General features: G+C 42.3%; 1 protein-coding gene across 2 annotated transcripts in view; it reads left to right on the plus strand.

Moving 5' to 3' along the window:
- The first annotated feature begins 5,858 nt into the window (after positions 1–5,858).
- LOC310878541 (KATNB1-like protein 1) overlaps positions 5,859–16,048 on the plus strand; it is a 94,023-nt gene continuing 83,833 nt past the window's right edge. Inside the window, exon 1 of one of the 2 annotated variants that reach the window (XM_083792873.1) lies at positions 5,859–5,890. The gene's annotated coding sequence lies outside the window, so the exon portion shown is untranslated. Of the gene's footprint in view, positions 5,891–13,327; positions 13,364–16,048 lie in introns of those variants that run through there. The other variant, XM_083792872.1, reaches the window with a different exon arrangement.

Below are 16,048 nucleotides of genomic sequence, written 5' to 3' on the forward strand. Positions count from 1 at the left end.
TGCCGGGACAAAGTGGTGCTCAACAGCAGATAACAGTAAAGTATGCAGTGATTGGAGGGATCGTGATTTATCATTATCGCAGGATGCCGTAAAGTAACAATTCCCAAAACCCAAAGATTTTAATGATAATATAACATTGATATTAAATGTAAAACCGTACTTTTTCTTTAAAAACCTTGAAAAATGAACCAAGTATCCGTTATGTTCCATTGACCCGAGCTGGAGCGCATACGGTGATTGATCATTAAAATATGAATACGCAGGTGGCCATTCGGCTGCCGTGTTAAGTCAAGTCACTTTTATTTATATAGCACATTTAAAAAACAGAAGTTGATCCAAAGTGCTTTCCATTTAAAAATGACATAAAAAACATCATAAAAGCAATACCTCATACAACATGAAAAGGAACACAAGATCATTACAATTTTACACAGAAGTAAAAACAAAAGACATTCAATGACCAGAGAAAGGCTGTAAGTTTAATTTGCCTGAGCTGAAGGCAATTGAGAAGAGGTTGGTTTTTAGGGTGGATTTAAAGCTTTTCGGGGGTGGGGCTGGACTTGATGTGCAGTGGAAGACAAAAGGCCCAGTCACCTTTGGTTATAACAGTAGGCTGTGAGCTCGTTCATGGTTTTTGATACGTGGAGTACAGTGGAGCTGCTTAGTGGCCAACAGTATAAGACTGTGGTTATACTGGTCAGCTCCCAGGTTTTAATTTGTGTGTGTGTTAGTGCTGGTCGGTACAGAGGTTTGTGAGATTATCTTTGGACACACACACACACACACACACACACACACACACACACACACACACACACACACACACACTAAAACATAAAACATAGCCGCTGGTTGTATTTTGGGAGAGTGAATGACTTGCATTGTGTGAAGTGACAGCAGGTCACGGTCATTGTGCTGGGTGGTCTGGCATGGGTGGGATGGCATTTAATGGCGCTGGTGTTTACATTCAGTCAATTCACTCTGTGGTGTACAGCACTGTTTCTCACTTAATGATTAAACATTTTCCAAACCTTTTACATTTTCGAACATTTAAAATATCAGAGATACAAGCTCGCAGCATGGCACAAAGTGACACGCTGTGAGCTTGTAGAGCTTGTAGATCTGCTATTTATGAATAGTACATCATGGATAAAGTGGTTAAAATGATTGTGATGTTACATTAACTTATTTAGCTTGGGACCCCTAGTACCCTCCAAGGACTCCTGGGGGTCCCTGAACCCCACTTTGAGAACCACTGGTGTGAATTTCCTAAGTAGGCTACATTTTCTCAAGACCTGTACTTAAGTAAAAGTACTTGAATATGTCCATTTTCGCAATGCCTCTACATACCATGAGGCAAAATATTGTACTTTCTACATTTTGACTTTGTAGATTTAGATTATTAACACAAAACATACTTTAACCTATTAAGCCCTATTTTACACTTCAGCTATTCGAATGTAGCCATGCAGTCTACAGGCTTACAATGCATTGTGATGTGGGCTGGTGGATCTACAATATTCAAAAAAGGTTAACAAACTTACTTTGGTATACTCTTCTTTTTGAATATTGGCATATTTACTTCACAAATGTGGTATTGTTACTTTTAAAATGTGGTATTGTTACTTTTAAAATGTGGTATTGTTTTAAGTAAAACACCTGAGTACTTCTTCCACCACTAGCCATCATCAAAGCCACCCCCCCCCCCCCTGGCTCCTGCCAGCAGCGGGCTGCTCAGCAGCAGCTCATGAGAGACTGAAAGAAACATCTCTGGCCAAAACCAACCACTAGAAAGTATATAGACTGACAAGCTGTTTACCGTCCGCCAGATTTCAGGAACAAGATTTATAAACTCTCCTTAACGAAACACCATTCCCTACAGGCCGTCATCATACCGACAATCTATCATTAAGATGATCCTGATTCTAAATCCAAATGTTGACCTTCTAAGCCGGACAAACTTCATAGTGAGTAAAAAATGTGCACAGACGTCGTCCGGGGGGGGGGGGGGGGGGTCTAGATGAGCGGGGTAGATTTTCGGGGGGGATGAAGCCCTCTGCCGTCCCGACGGACCCCCATGTGAAACCTCGAAGCCACATGCATTCCCTGAAAAGACATTAACCTCAGTGGTTCTCAAAGTGGGGTCCGGGGACCCGCAGGGGTCCTTGAGGGGGGAATCCAGGGGGTCCCATTATAGCAAGAGTAGTTTATTTTGATCACTACTTTATCCATTATTATATACGTTGGCTATTAAAAAAATATAAGATCTACAAGCTTGTACTTGTACAGCTGCTATTTTGTATGTTTTTTTTTTGAAAAATGTAGAAAATCTTTGGAAAATGTGAATTATTTTTCTTTGCTTTTTTAACCCAAATCTTCTCGTTTTGGAGGTCCCTTTTTCAGATGGGGGTCCACGGCCAAACCCACATCAGGTGGAGGTCCATGACTTCAAACGGGTTGAGAACCACAGGATTAACCACACTCAAAACCCACCTTTTCAGACTGGCATTCCCATACCTACCCCCCCCCCCCCCCCCTATAAAGTTTAAGTTTTTTGTTTCTGTTTGTAAAGTGACTTTGACTGCTCAGAAAAGCGCTATATAAATGATGTATTATTATCATCGTTATCATATTAACGGATATCACATCAATATTCTGTTCTATGAAAACATGATTCAATGTAATTATTATTTTAGTCAAGCAAGCTCTTAATACTTCATTTGTTCAACGTTTATAAAACCCACATACACACCTTAACCACTTTTACATTTTATTATTATATTTGTAATGACAAAAATAGCAGGCTCACGAGTCAACGTGTCACAGCACTATGAGTTATGCGCTTTTAGTTCGTCAGTTACCCCCGACAGCCGTGTATGAGGGCATTCATTTAGGACAACAATTTACAAAACAAAAAATAAACTAGAAACTAGAACTAGAAAAATTGCACCAGGATAGGAGTATTTTTGGAAAAATATCAAGTGGCATTTATTCCTCAGTGTAGTGGGAATATGCGTGCACAGTTTAACCGCAATCGGACGCTGTGTTAATGATTTGCGGCATTTTGTACAAAACGGGCCACTCCTGAAAAGTTTGGAAGCCAATCTTAGCCAATCGGGATGGAATATGAGGAATCAAACAGACCAGTCTTGATCACATGACTATAGAGATAGTAGTTACCGATTTGCGTTATGTATGGATAAAATGTGTACGAGTAATATGAATGAATGTGTTTTGCAAAAATCGGCCTCATGGTGGTGCTGCAACAGGTCGTTGTGGAATATTTGGGGCAGAGGTTCGTCGTTGGCATCCAGGGAGTGTGTGTGCGCACAGTGTGGCATCGGCTGGACCAACGGTGCCAGAGATTAGCTGTACATGGACGGAAGGATGGACGGAGTGCACAACTCTCCCCATGCAGGGCCAGGGCGAAACGTTTGATGCGCATCATTTAATTTCATAATTCAAATTACAGACATTTACTGTACATTTACATGCTCGAATGCTGCAGGACCGCAGTGTTTTTCTTTTTCTTTTCTCTTTTTTTTTTGTCACACGTGCAGCAAACGGAAGTGCAGACCAACGAAATAACACAGAGTGGAAATGTGTTGCTGCTTGTCACGGGACTGGAAAAGTAAAAACGTGGTTAATGTTTTTTTTTGCAGGCTCCATTGAAAATGAGCACGTTTTCCTCTGCGTGAAGAAAGTGACGTGTTTCTTCACGTCGCGTCCTTAGTGTGTGTACAGAGGTGGGATGTGACTTAAGTACTCAAGTACTGCACTGAAGTACAATTTTGAGGTAGTTGCTTGAGTATTTCCAAATACCGTACTTTCTACTCCACTACATCTCAGAGGCAAATATTGTATTTTTACTCCATTACAATTATTTAAAAACGTTATAGTTAGCCTATACTGTAGTTACAGTACACTGTAAATTTGAATGATTACATAGCATACATTTAACCACATCAGCGCTATTTAAACTTTAGCAATTTGAAAATTGATCTAGAAGCCCGTGGTGGCACGTTGTGAGCTTGTAGATCTGCTATTTTCAAATAATTTTAATACATTTTGATATACCTTGTGAAGTTGTAAAATGGAATGTTCTGCATGAAGAACAGTACATTTTGATGCCAATACTTTTGTAACATAGTATTTCTACATTGCAATATTGATACTTTTACTTAAGTTACCTCCCACCAGTGATGGAAAGTTTTTTTACTTACTTAGTGACTGTACTTAATTACAATTTTGAGGTAGGCTACTTTGAGTATTTCCATTTTTTTTATAGTATTCTTTATTATCTCAACTCCACATCTCGCGGGAAATATACTTCATCCACTATAATTCATTGAAAACGTTAACCATTCAAGCGCTATTTCATACTTTGGCTATTTGAACAGAGCAAATCTACTAACGGTATAGCTACAATCTCAGCTTGTAGATCTGCTAATCCTGAAAAAGCATTGGTACATGAAATATATTTTGATGCCAATAGTTTCATACTTTTACTGAAGTAAAACTCTGAATACAGGACTTATTTACTCGTAACAGAGTGTTTCTATGTTATTGTGTTGCTTCTTTTAATCGAGTAAAACAAAGATGAGTACTTGTTCAACCACTGTCCGTGTGTAGGGAAGTATACTGTCTCCAACATCTGTGCGCAGAATCCTTTGATGCTCTGCAAGTCATTATCAAATCATGATGCTGCTGTAATTATAAAGGCAGTTATGTTCTCATGCAAAGCATAATCAGCAATTTAATCAAGGCCTTTCTCTGGTTCGCTGCCTTCGACACAGTCTTATTTAGGTTTAAGCAAAGTTAACAGCATTCAGTATTATTCCAGCATTTGTAAATATAGCGGTCTAAACCATTTAGAGAAACTAGTGCTTTTTAATTGAGCTTTGGGACTGGCAGCACACACAAATGGTTTATCATTAATAGTCTGTAGCATAGCATAGTTACAGGACAGATCTGTGAATATACGAATATGATTATTTTGCATACATCATCTTGGACATTACCCCCGAAGCAAGTCTTCTACAATTTCATTTGATTTGTTGAGCTCTGTTGAAGTTGAATGTGTCCTTTGTGTGTTCAGCCTTCCTGATGGTTCTTCATTTCTCCCCATCCACAAGTTATTTTTTCTTCTTTTTCTTATGACTTCTTCCTTGCCTGATCCGGGGGGGGGGGGGGGGTGGTAGTTAGTTACCTTTAAACGTGGGCTTGTAAAGGTCTTAGAGACTCTAACAGTGATTAAACGTGACTTAATATTCCACTAGTGGTTGTGCATATGAATTTAATATAACAATCTAACCCTTTGTTCAATTCAAACAGTGTTTTTGTAAGAGCAGACATGTTGAGAGGGAGAGAGAGAGGGAGAGGGGGAGGGGGGGGGGGGGAGAGACGGAGAGAGAGGGAGGGAGAGAGACAGAGAGCAAGACGGAGAGAGAGGGATAGAGGGAGAGAGGGAGCGAGAGGGAGAGAGAGCGAGAGGGAGAGAGGGAGAGAGAGAGAGAGACGGAGAGGGAGGGAAAAAAAGATCCCCCTGTTTTCAAGCACAATGGGCTTTGCTCACGTGTTCGCCCGAAACACATCTAGCAATGATGGAAATGTCATCCATTCATATTTACAGCCTGGTTGGAATGATCAGGGAGAGAGAGAGAGAGGGTCTGGGTATGAGAAGCCTGAAACAGCTGGACACGGGGATATATTAAAAGCAGATGGAGTGTCGGAATGTCTGTCGGCCACATGGAAAAAGCTGATGCTTGCCTCTCTATACCTCCACAGCAGCAGCGGCAGCATGCATGCATGCGGTTCCAAGCTGCAGCACCTACAGCCAACTGTCAACACAACAAGAGGCCGGAGGAAAGACGGGGAGAAGTTATCTGAGGTGGGCTTAACACTCATGCTTCAGACAGCTCCGCTCGCACAGGATCTCCCATCAAGCAACATTTTCCACAGTTAGTTGTGTTGGCCAAATTGATTTGTCTAGATTCGGTTTCTAAATGAAAATATTTCTGCTCTTCTGGCATTGTTATAACTGGACCTTTTATGGTAGCGGGGGGGGGGGGTATTTTTGTGCCTTTCCTTTGCTGCATGTTCTGCACACTCAAACATCTACAGGACATGTATTTGTTTCCACACATCGTGGCTGCCTGGCTACTCAGCGACACTCGGTGACGGTTAAGAACCCAACGTCCCTGTCCTGCGGGACAGTGACGCGCTGTGTGAGCTTGTAGATCGGCCGTGTAGGTACAGTAATTCAGCGACTCTCTGCACCGCCTTGCTGTAACCACTTAAACACTAGGCCTATATACTCAAAGTATAGAGCCCCCAAAAAACAGCCGATCTACAAGCTCACAATGCGTTGCATTGTGACAGACACATGAGCTTGTACAGCTCATGTGTACTTTACTGTACTGTGTACTGTAGATCTGCTACTTCCGCTGAAAGTTCACCCCGGGCCGGAACAGGGAGGCTAGGGTTCAAGGGGTTAAGTGTGCCATGCAGGCCTACAGGGCTTCACATGTGGAGGCCATGTGTCTCCAGGAAGCAGGGGATGCTCCCAAGAGGACAATGAATAGGAAGACCCCCCTTTTGTTCTAGGACCCTAAATCCTCCCTGGTGGTGGCAGCATACTGCAGCTTTTTCTCAAGAGCACCACGGGCATTTCTACGCCTCGCATTCGTGAGGCGTTGTGAGCTTGTAGATCTGCTATCTTAACAATATTCTGTGGAACCGAGTCAGAACAGAATGTAATGCCTCAACTCCTACATTCTAAGTGGTAGTGGGGAGGGTCCCTATAGTTCAAATATGATTACTTTTGCGGGGTTCCAGTTCAAATTATGATTATTTTGGGGGGTCCCTAGTTCAATTATGATTATTTGGGGGGGTCCCCAGTTCAATTATGATTATTTGGGGGGGTCCCCAGTTAATTTATGATTATTTTGGGGGGTCCCCAGTTCAATTATGATTATTTTGGGGCGGGATCACGGCCTGAAAAGGTGGAGCACTGCTCTAAATGACACACGCACGTGGCTCGCATCGCAGACTCCTTTACCTCAGCCCTTCGGTGGCTCAAACTGCCAGGCATATTTATTGTGATTTGAACATGTGATCATGGAAACCTTGCAAGCAGCACATTACCTCTGCATCGCAACCACCTCTGTAGACAACCGATTTCCTTCTGCTAAATCACTTAAAGGATACTGATAGCTTCAAAGTCTCTTGGAGCGCGAGCCCTCGGAGATGCAAGTCAGAGGGGGGGGGGGGGGGGGGGGGGGAGAGAGAGAGAGAGAGAGAGAGAGAGAGAGAGAGAGAGAGAGAGAGAGAGAGATGCATCTACCATGAAATGCTATGCTTCAAACAGCTGATGAATTTGACTTGCATTTGTTCAAATAATCAAGCTAATAGTTCCAACATGTGCTACGCTGAAAAGCATTCTTTTTGTTTTTACTGAAAGTGAGAATTGTCTCACTCTTTAAAAGCTCTGCGGGACTTTATGGTGGTTGACATTGACCACAATAGCATCTTGGATGGGATTACCAAGCGATCTTCAGGCTGTGCAGTGGAAGTGCAAACCTGCGACCGGATGGACCCGCAGAGGCTGAAAGAGTTAGATCATGTCTTCTTGATCATCCAGGACATTCTCTGTGGTCGGCCTAAGGTCTCATTAATAATGCAGAGATCTGAAGTCCGTGGCCAGGTCGTCTCCAAGCACGTAACGTCTGAGGCCTAGGAGCTATTCCATAGTTTGCTGCTTGTTGAACTTTTCGGGGAATATGCCAGCCAGCCTCACTCTCAGACAATACTGGAATTCAACGTTTTTTCCATCATGTGGTTGCAATAAAAAATAGATCCTCGATAAAATAAAATAAAATAATCCACGTACTCTTTGGACCGGTCCCATTGTTTTGGTTGTCCAACGAAAAGGAAACATCAAAGTTCTTAATCTTTTTATGATCACATTACCTTCCACTTTATGGGGGTCACTCATGACCCAATCACAAGAATGCGATTAATAAGGGATAAAAAACGATCCGATTCTCATGTAAGGCTGGCACAACTTGAGAGCAATGAAAATATGAGTTTAAAATAACTAAATCATAAATTGCAGCACAAGCCTTTGACACAGTGCAATCTTGCTGATATGTTCTCAAGTTCATTGCTGCTGCTGCTGGTATACAAATTCAAAGAGAGATTTATCTGAAGCTCCAGTGGTCAGAATATTAACTTGTGCATCATTAGTGTAAATTTACATTGCGGAAGTGGCTCAGAAGGTAGAGCGGCCGTCTTGGTATCCGAGGTTTCCAGGTTCGATTCCCATCTCTTCGAAGCCCGTCGAAGTTTCCTTGAGCAAGACACTGAACCCCTAATTACTCCAGGTGAGCAGGTTAGTGCCTGGCTAGCTCTGGTCCATAGCCCTAATGCCCTTTGCTTCCGTTGCATTAAGGCTCTGCCACTCTTTGCTTCCTGTCCTGGCATGAAATGCAGACTAGCCTCTCCTCTGTAGCGGAAATATAAAAAAAAAATTACCTACTCACCAATACAAGGCGGCTTGTGTAATTGGAAAGCCTAATTGGAAAGCCTTTCCTTAGTGGCCATCCACCACACGTATAAAATGCACTTTTTGGGCAGAAGAAAAGGGATTGTTTTTCCACCGAAAACCCCCCCAAACTTTTAGTTACTCCACTGCACCCTCTACCGATATTGCCAAGAGAAAATCTCATAGACAAGATTTTTCCTTTCGGTGAAAAAAAAACCTTTATACAAAAGTGCATTTTATACGTGTGGTGAGGGGCTCAGTGTGTCCACTAAGGAAAGTATAGCTTTCAAACCGCTTTTGTATTGGTGAGTAAGTTCTTTATATTTACGCTACAGACGAGAGGCTGGTCTGCATTTATGCGAGCGTAGGAGGAAGAGAACAGTCCCATAGCTCTAATGAAGGCATTAAAGCTATGGACCAGAGCTAGTGTCTGGCATGGTTTCCTCTGCTGCCGGTGTGTGAATGGATGAATGTGAAATACATTTTAAAGCGCTTTGTATAAAAGTTCTATATAAAATGCAGTCCCTTTCATTACCAGGAAGTTAAATTACATATCGATGCCTCAAAACAACAACATAGCTCCCTATGATATTCCAGGAACTACCTTTCCATCATTAATCATTTCAAACATATAATATTTTATGATTGAATAATGACACGTGAGCGCAGCGTGGCTGTTGTATTAGCGGCGTGACTTTCAGAGGGGTGAGTGTGAGGAGGCTTGTGCTTTGGCCTTGTCAGTGGAGGATCATAGGGCTGTATGGAATCAACCAGCTCTCCATCACACACACAGTTAGTTCTCAAACTTTGTTTGAGTCAAGGACCCCCACATTGATATATTATTATATTATTTGGATGACTACTTTTACGCTACTTTTTTTATAACAGTACTTTTATTTTGGCCGATCTAACCTCTGGTGGTATACTGAAATAAAACCGTGATATGGGGTTAAATCCACTTTTTAACCCATTTAAACCGGGAAAGCATCCGTCATTTTAAATTTGAGTTTTCCAGAAAACTCTTCCACGATTTAGAACATTGGTTTAGAACAGCTCACAGCGCTGCCAGCTTGTACATAATGCTATATGTTTTAACATTTGAAAGTGTTTGAATCATTTTGGACACAAATCTTCTTGTCTGGTGGGGGTCCCTTTCAGATGGGGGTACGCGGCCAAATACAATCATTTTGGGGGTCCTTTAGCAGGAAAATATTTGAGAACTAGGCCTACTGCTTTAGAAGGCATTCGTAGAATCAGTTTCATGTCTTAATGGTTAATACATTTTTTTCTTTTCTTTTCTTTTCTTTTTCCATGGGTTATTCCAAAAATAAAATAATAAAACATTGCACCCCGTTCACATCGTGCAAAATGTCCTCGGCATTGGCCTGACTACTGAAGATATGGGAGACTTGTAACTACGGGAGTGAGTGAGAATATAATGGGATGCATGTTATGTTACATAAGATTTTCACTAAGCTTTGGGAAATGTACTCTAGAAAATGATCCTTTCCTTCCGTTTAATCAAAATGTCAGTAAAGTCTTTCCCCCAACGCATATTCAAACCTCCAATTATTCCAAGATACACATGGAGCAATTTGGCTATATAAGTTAATTTTTTTGTGCTTGTGGTTTAGGTAGTGGAATAATATGCTACACTGCAAAAATCCTGATTCCTGTTAATTTAACTCAGAGAGTGTAAAAATGGACCCCCAATGGATCATTAACTTGAAGCCAAAAAGCGGTCAGCCACTAACATAAATGCATTTCTCGGAATGGAGTTTGTTTTAAGGTTTTGTAACATACATAAGTCTGATGCATTACAGCACTAGAAGTTAATGTAGTAAAGATTTTTTATTCATTGGTCTGAAAAGGCAGGGAAACTGTACTTCACAATGATGTCGCTACTGTAGGTAATCACTCTCCACCACATCCCTGGTTGCACTGTAAAACTAATGACGTGGACGGCAGTCAAAGCAGACACAGTGGCTTTGGCTCTGCCTGCGATTGGCAGATCGAGGCAGTGGCATGATCAAATGAGAGAGAGTGGCAGGTTGTATAAAGGGTGAAGTTCCCATAAAGGGTGAAGTTCCCTTAAAGGCAGCTCCAGACAGCACAGACGGACGGTCGGACAGTTTGAAAGCGTCGGGGAGCTTGTCGGCAGGAGACTTCTGCCAACAAGCTCCCGTCACTTGCCGCCGTTATCGCCTTCCTGACGCGTCAGAATCCGACGTTGATGAAAAACCGAGTAGGTTCGGTCGGTTGCCGACCGAAGGAATCGCTATCCGTGTTGTATTGATGAGGGGGTAATTTTACTCCACTCAGTGGATCTCTAGTCTGCTCGTCATGTTTCAGGGCTGACTACTGTGTAGTGTGAACTAGATACCATATTCTCAATCTGAACTCTCAATTCCTACACCAATCGATCAACTCCAAAGCAAAGCTAGTGAAAAAATTCTTGTGTTTTGTCTTCGTTGTGGGATACAGAGAGGTTGCCAAATTCTGTGAGTGAAACAAGTGACCGGGTCTGTGCTGACTGGTTTGTGCTGAATAAAAATGTTAGTCTGTTGCAATGCTAGTCTGTTGCAATCTGACAGTTTTAAGTCTGAACAAGATCGACTGCTTGGTGTGGAAGGGCCTTATACGGTGAGAAAGGCTGCCAGGCAGCGGTCAGTCCGTATGGACTTGGCTACATGTTCTCTTTCATCATTACAATGTTCTTATTTTGATCATAAGACCCAATACTGAATGTCAAGTCTCCAGATTGTCTATGACACTGATTTACTACGGCACGGGAAGTGGTTGTCAAATGTTTTATTGCGAGCACCCTGTAACTCTGAGAGTATACAATGGTCATAGTGGCATTTGAACAGTTCTGTACAGTAGGGACTCTAGGGAGGACACAATGGACATGCACTGTGCGTATTTTAATTTGTCTTGTACTATGCAAGCACTACTGAGGGTGTTTATTGTATAATTCTGCAGATAATTGATGGTGTTGCACTGAATGTGAGGTCTTCTTTATCACGCTGTATAGTACGTTTTTTTGCTCTGTAATCTAGTATCTTCAGTTCTTAACTGCTGTGTGGTCTTCTTTGGTGAATGGCCTTGGATTGAAACCCAGTCTCCATATAGACAAATCCATGGAGCTGTGCCCTATAGGCCAGGTGTAGCTAATCAGTAGCCTTGCGTTGTGATACTAGCTAATCAGTGCTGCGGTGTAAAGCTGCAACTATGGCCGTCCCTCCATGGATTCATTCTCAATATTTTGAACCCTCAATTTTGCACACTCAGAGTTACAGACTTGAAAGGGTAAAGACCCTGAGGGTCCCCATGAACGCCACTTTGAGAGGGGGATATGGCTGGGTTAAGGAGTCACACATGGTCCTCATTGGACACAGAGCTAGGTGTGACTAGACACCTGTAGTGAATCATGTTAATTGTGATATAGCCTATAGTGTGTATACTGACTTGACAGCATAACGTCAGTCAGTGTCCCAGGTACGATTCCAGCTCTCAGTAAAGTGTCCCTGAGCAATTAAGACCCTATATATTGCCTATTATACCCCTAACTGCTCCCCCCCTGTGCTCTTCTGTCGGGGCAGCACTCAGCTGCATGGCTGAAGCTTAAACTTGAAGCTCCCTCGTGGGATGTGATGGGTTTAAAACAATTTAAAAAAATCACACCTGTATGAAGTGAGCGGTGCAACTATACATAGTTATAGTTACTGTACTCTACTGTGCTTTGTACTGTATTGTAGTGTACTGTGCGGGGGTCCCCGGAACATCCAGAGCCCCAGGAACGGCCCAGGGCTCGTACTGTAGTGTACTCTGTGCCACTTTACTCTGTGCTGTACTCTACTGGCCACTTTAGGTGTTGCAGCTATTTCGTGCTCGGACATACATACAGACACAGAGACAGACATACAGACGGACGGACATAGCTCCGTAGCCTAATGGAGCGGAGGCACCGCTCAAAAAAGAAACGGGTATAATTCTAATCGGTCTTAAATAGAGTCAAAATAGCTGCCAGCAATACCAACATTTATGTCTATTTTCATTGAGAGAAATACTTATCATGTAATATTTATTATCACTGTAAACGCGGTAGCGGTCATAATATATGCCCATGAAGTCCTGTCATATCAACATGACATAAAGCAAGCCCATGTGTAATATTATTTTCATAGTCACTGGTCCGTTGTATGTGTCTCCATATTGCCTAGTAACACAAGTATAACAGTGTCTGTCTATGAGAGTCTGTCTATGAAAAGGAGTCGGCTTTGTTCAAATGCACATTAATCATACGGAGAGTGGATACGATATATTGTCACCATACTAAAAATTACATTTAAATCATGAACCTTTGCCACTAAAATCACTTTTTATGTCATTGAATGTGAGTAAAGGAAAGCAATTCAATAAAAGTGTTGAATTACAGAAATAAAAATGTCTCAGAGTCGCATGTGAGTGACTCAATACCCTTATGAGATATTTACCAGCCCGTAGCAAAAAGGACCCAGGGGTCCTTGGGTGGGTACCAGGGGGTCCCCACTCCCCGGCTAAATTATTTAATTCACCATCACAATCATCCACTTAAAACTATAGCAGATACTAGGTCGCAGCGCAGCACGAAGTGAGCTCGTACATAATTTTTTTACATTTTGGAAAAATCTTGAAAGTGTTGAATATACTGTACACACACACAGTATATTTTTTAACACAGTTCTACTCTTCTGGAGGTCCCTGGCACAAAACCTTTTCAGATGGAGGTCTGCGGCCAAATATATATCAATTTTGTCGTCCTTGGCACGATTTATGGTAAGTGAACTGCAATTAGCACTTTTCTAGTCTTCCAACTACAGTGTAATTCACATCGAGTCATCGACCCTTTCACACACGCACCACCATGGTGGAACATTGTCACACATTACACATGGAGCGACGGTAGCTCAGTTCATCCATATGGACTTGGCTGGCTGGGAACCTGAGAGTTGCCATGGTTCAAGTCCAGTGTGGACAACAATGTGGAGTGTGGGCTGGTGGTGGGAGAGCTGCCAGTTCACTTCCTTGGTGAACCCTTGAGTAAGGCACTGAAGCTCTAAATACTACTATCTGGGCGTCACTGGCGTCAGACCAATAGTATGTCGAAACTATAGCCTGTATCCAAGTTGGGAACCTAGTATGCAATACCTGTTGTCATAGCACCCGTTTTAAACTGTCTGTCTGCCTGTGTCTGAAGAGTGCAAACTGACTGTGAAAAGTGGACTGGTTAAGTAATCAAATGGCAGGTGTGGGGTTGCCATGGCAATCAATTGGCTGAGGCAGAGGCTGGGAATTCTACAGGTGAGGGGACATACAAGCTCATTAGGTCCACTGGCAGAGCCTGAGCAGAGCATTTTGTGGTAGTTCTGGACAACCGTCTATCTGAGGCCAGCTACTGCACTCCGTGTGGTGGTGTCGAACGCGGGTGTCAAATTTGAAGTTAGTGAGGCGAACGGTTCTCGAGTTACGTGGATTACAGACGTACGTAGACGGACGGACGGACAGTGCATTTATTGTAAGATGTGAAACAAAGAAAAAAGCTGCATTCCAAGAACAAAAAACAGTCCAGGGGTACTGTAATTGTTTTGGACCAGGGACGGGACGGGTGTGTGTGTGTGTGTGTGTGTGTGTGTGTGGCACAGCGGAGATGGGAGCACAACATGAATTACAATGGTTTACAATACGTACTTCCATAGATGATTCGATCATCATTTATTTTGTGCGATATGCCATGTTAGCTACAGTTTATAGATCATTTAAATGAGATGAAGAAAATCCCCAATCGGATCCCCACACACAGTGACAGCGCTCCCTGTTTATGCACAGACAGAATATTCTGTACACTGCAGTGTTTTTATGTCTTTCCTTAAGCAATTGATTAATGTGCTCGCCTGACCATTTCGATGAGGGTCTCCTCATTTGACCACATCTATCCACGGTAGCGGGACATCTTTGCGCTGCGTAAAATATGCCCTCTCCGTCTCCAACTGTGTTTACTCCTCATACACCTCACGTTTAATTTCCTTTATTTGATGCGGATTGCATTCATACCTGCAGTGAATCAAAGTCAGATGCGCTTGGAAGCGAGGCGAACTAGAATGCGATTGTTTGATCCGCAGCAGAATGCGAATGAGCTCACACCTGTCAAACGAAGCGCACTTTCCGACAACACGCAGCAGGATTCGTTTTAATCGCAGTAAAACATTCTGGGGTGAATGCCACCTTAGGCTTTATTTTATCCATGGCCTGAGTCCATGGCCTGATGAAAGTCAATTTGGGGGTCCGTGACATGAAGCCTGCAAACATCGTACAGATGTGTGAACTATTAATTGGTCATTCGTTCGCTTTTTTCTCCACCTTGGAAAATGTGTTGTACGTATATGTCCACAAATGGAAAACCACACTGTCTTTAACGTCACGACATTCAGTTGTCAAGTTTTCCCTTCGTGTTCTCTACGCCACGGAATAAAAGCCAAGCCTATCAGATAAGATCGTCCATTTGTACACTCTGAGTTACAGGCCTGTAAGGGTAATTTGGTTCCATTTGTATTTCGTACACTCAGTTACCGGCGGAAAAAGTACTCAAATGTTTTACTTAAGTAAAAGTATCAATACTGTAATATAGAAATACTTCGTTACAAGTGAAAGTCCGGAATTCAAAATGTACTTGAGTAAAAGTACAAATTAAAGTATTGGCAACAAAATGTACTTAAATGTACCTAAAGTAAAAGTACTCATTATGCAGAATGTCCCACTTCAAGTTTTAAAATGTGTACACTGCATGTACACATATTTTGAAAATAGCAGATCTACAAGCTCACAATGTGTCGCATCATGACCCATTGTGAGCTTGTAGATCGGCTATTTTCAAATGGCCGAAATGTATATATAGCCCTGAAGTGGTTACTGTATGTTTTGTAATAATGTTTTCAAATAAATGCAGTGGAGTAAAAGTACAATCTTTTCCCTCTTGAGATGTAGTGGAGTAGAAGTGACTTTGAGAACCACAGCTCTCTCTTTGCTATAAATGGTGATCAACAGGCCAAGTCATTCTGATTCGCTCTCTCAACGTTTGACCACTCTTCAGTAAAACTCACAGCCGATCAGAGCCATGTGGTGGTTCTGTATATCTGAAATACCATACGTGAAAACAAACGTCCTCGCCACCTTTTCATATTACAACATGTCTGGGAGGTTGAGCGACGCGCTCATCTGGGGAGAATGAAACCATTATTTCTGCATGGGGCCTTTTACAGTCAAGTCTTGCGGCTTGTGTGTACGGCGGCACGTATGACTCAAAGTGTATCAGTGGCAGGAATGCTGTGGCTGACCACAGCTATGACAGGAGGAGAACGGCAGCTTCACATAAACACAGACCTCCAGTTTTAATCCAGCTTTCTGTATTTTAAACAGGATATCTTTAATAATGTATATATTGAAGCGATTTTATCACAGTGCTGT

The sequence above is a fragment of the Protomyctophum parallelum genome (genome assembly GCF_964188405.1).
Source record: "Protomyctophum parallelum genome assembly, chromosome: 20".
NCBI lineage: Eukaryota > Metazoa > Chordata > Actinopteri > Myctophiformes > Myctophidae > Protomyctophum > Protomyctophum parallelum.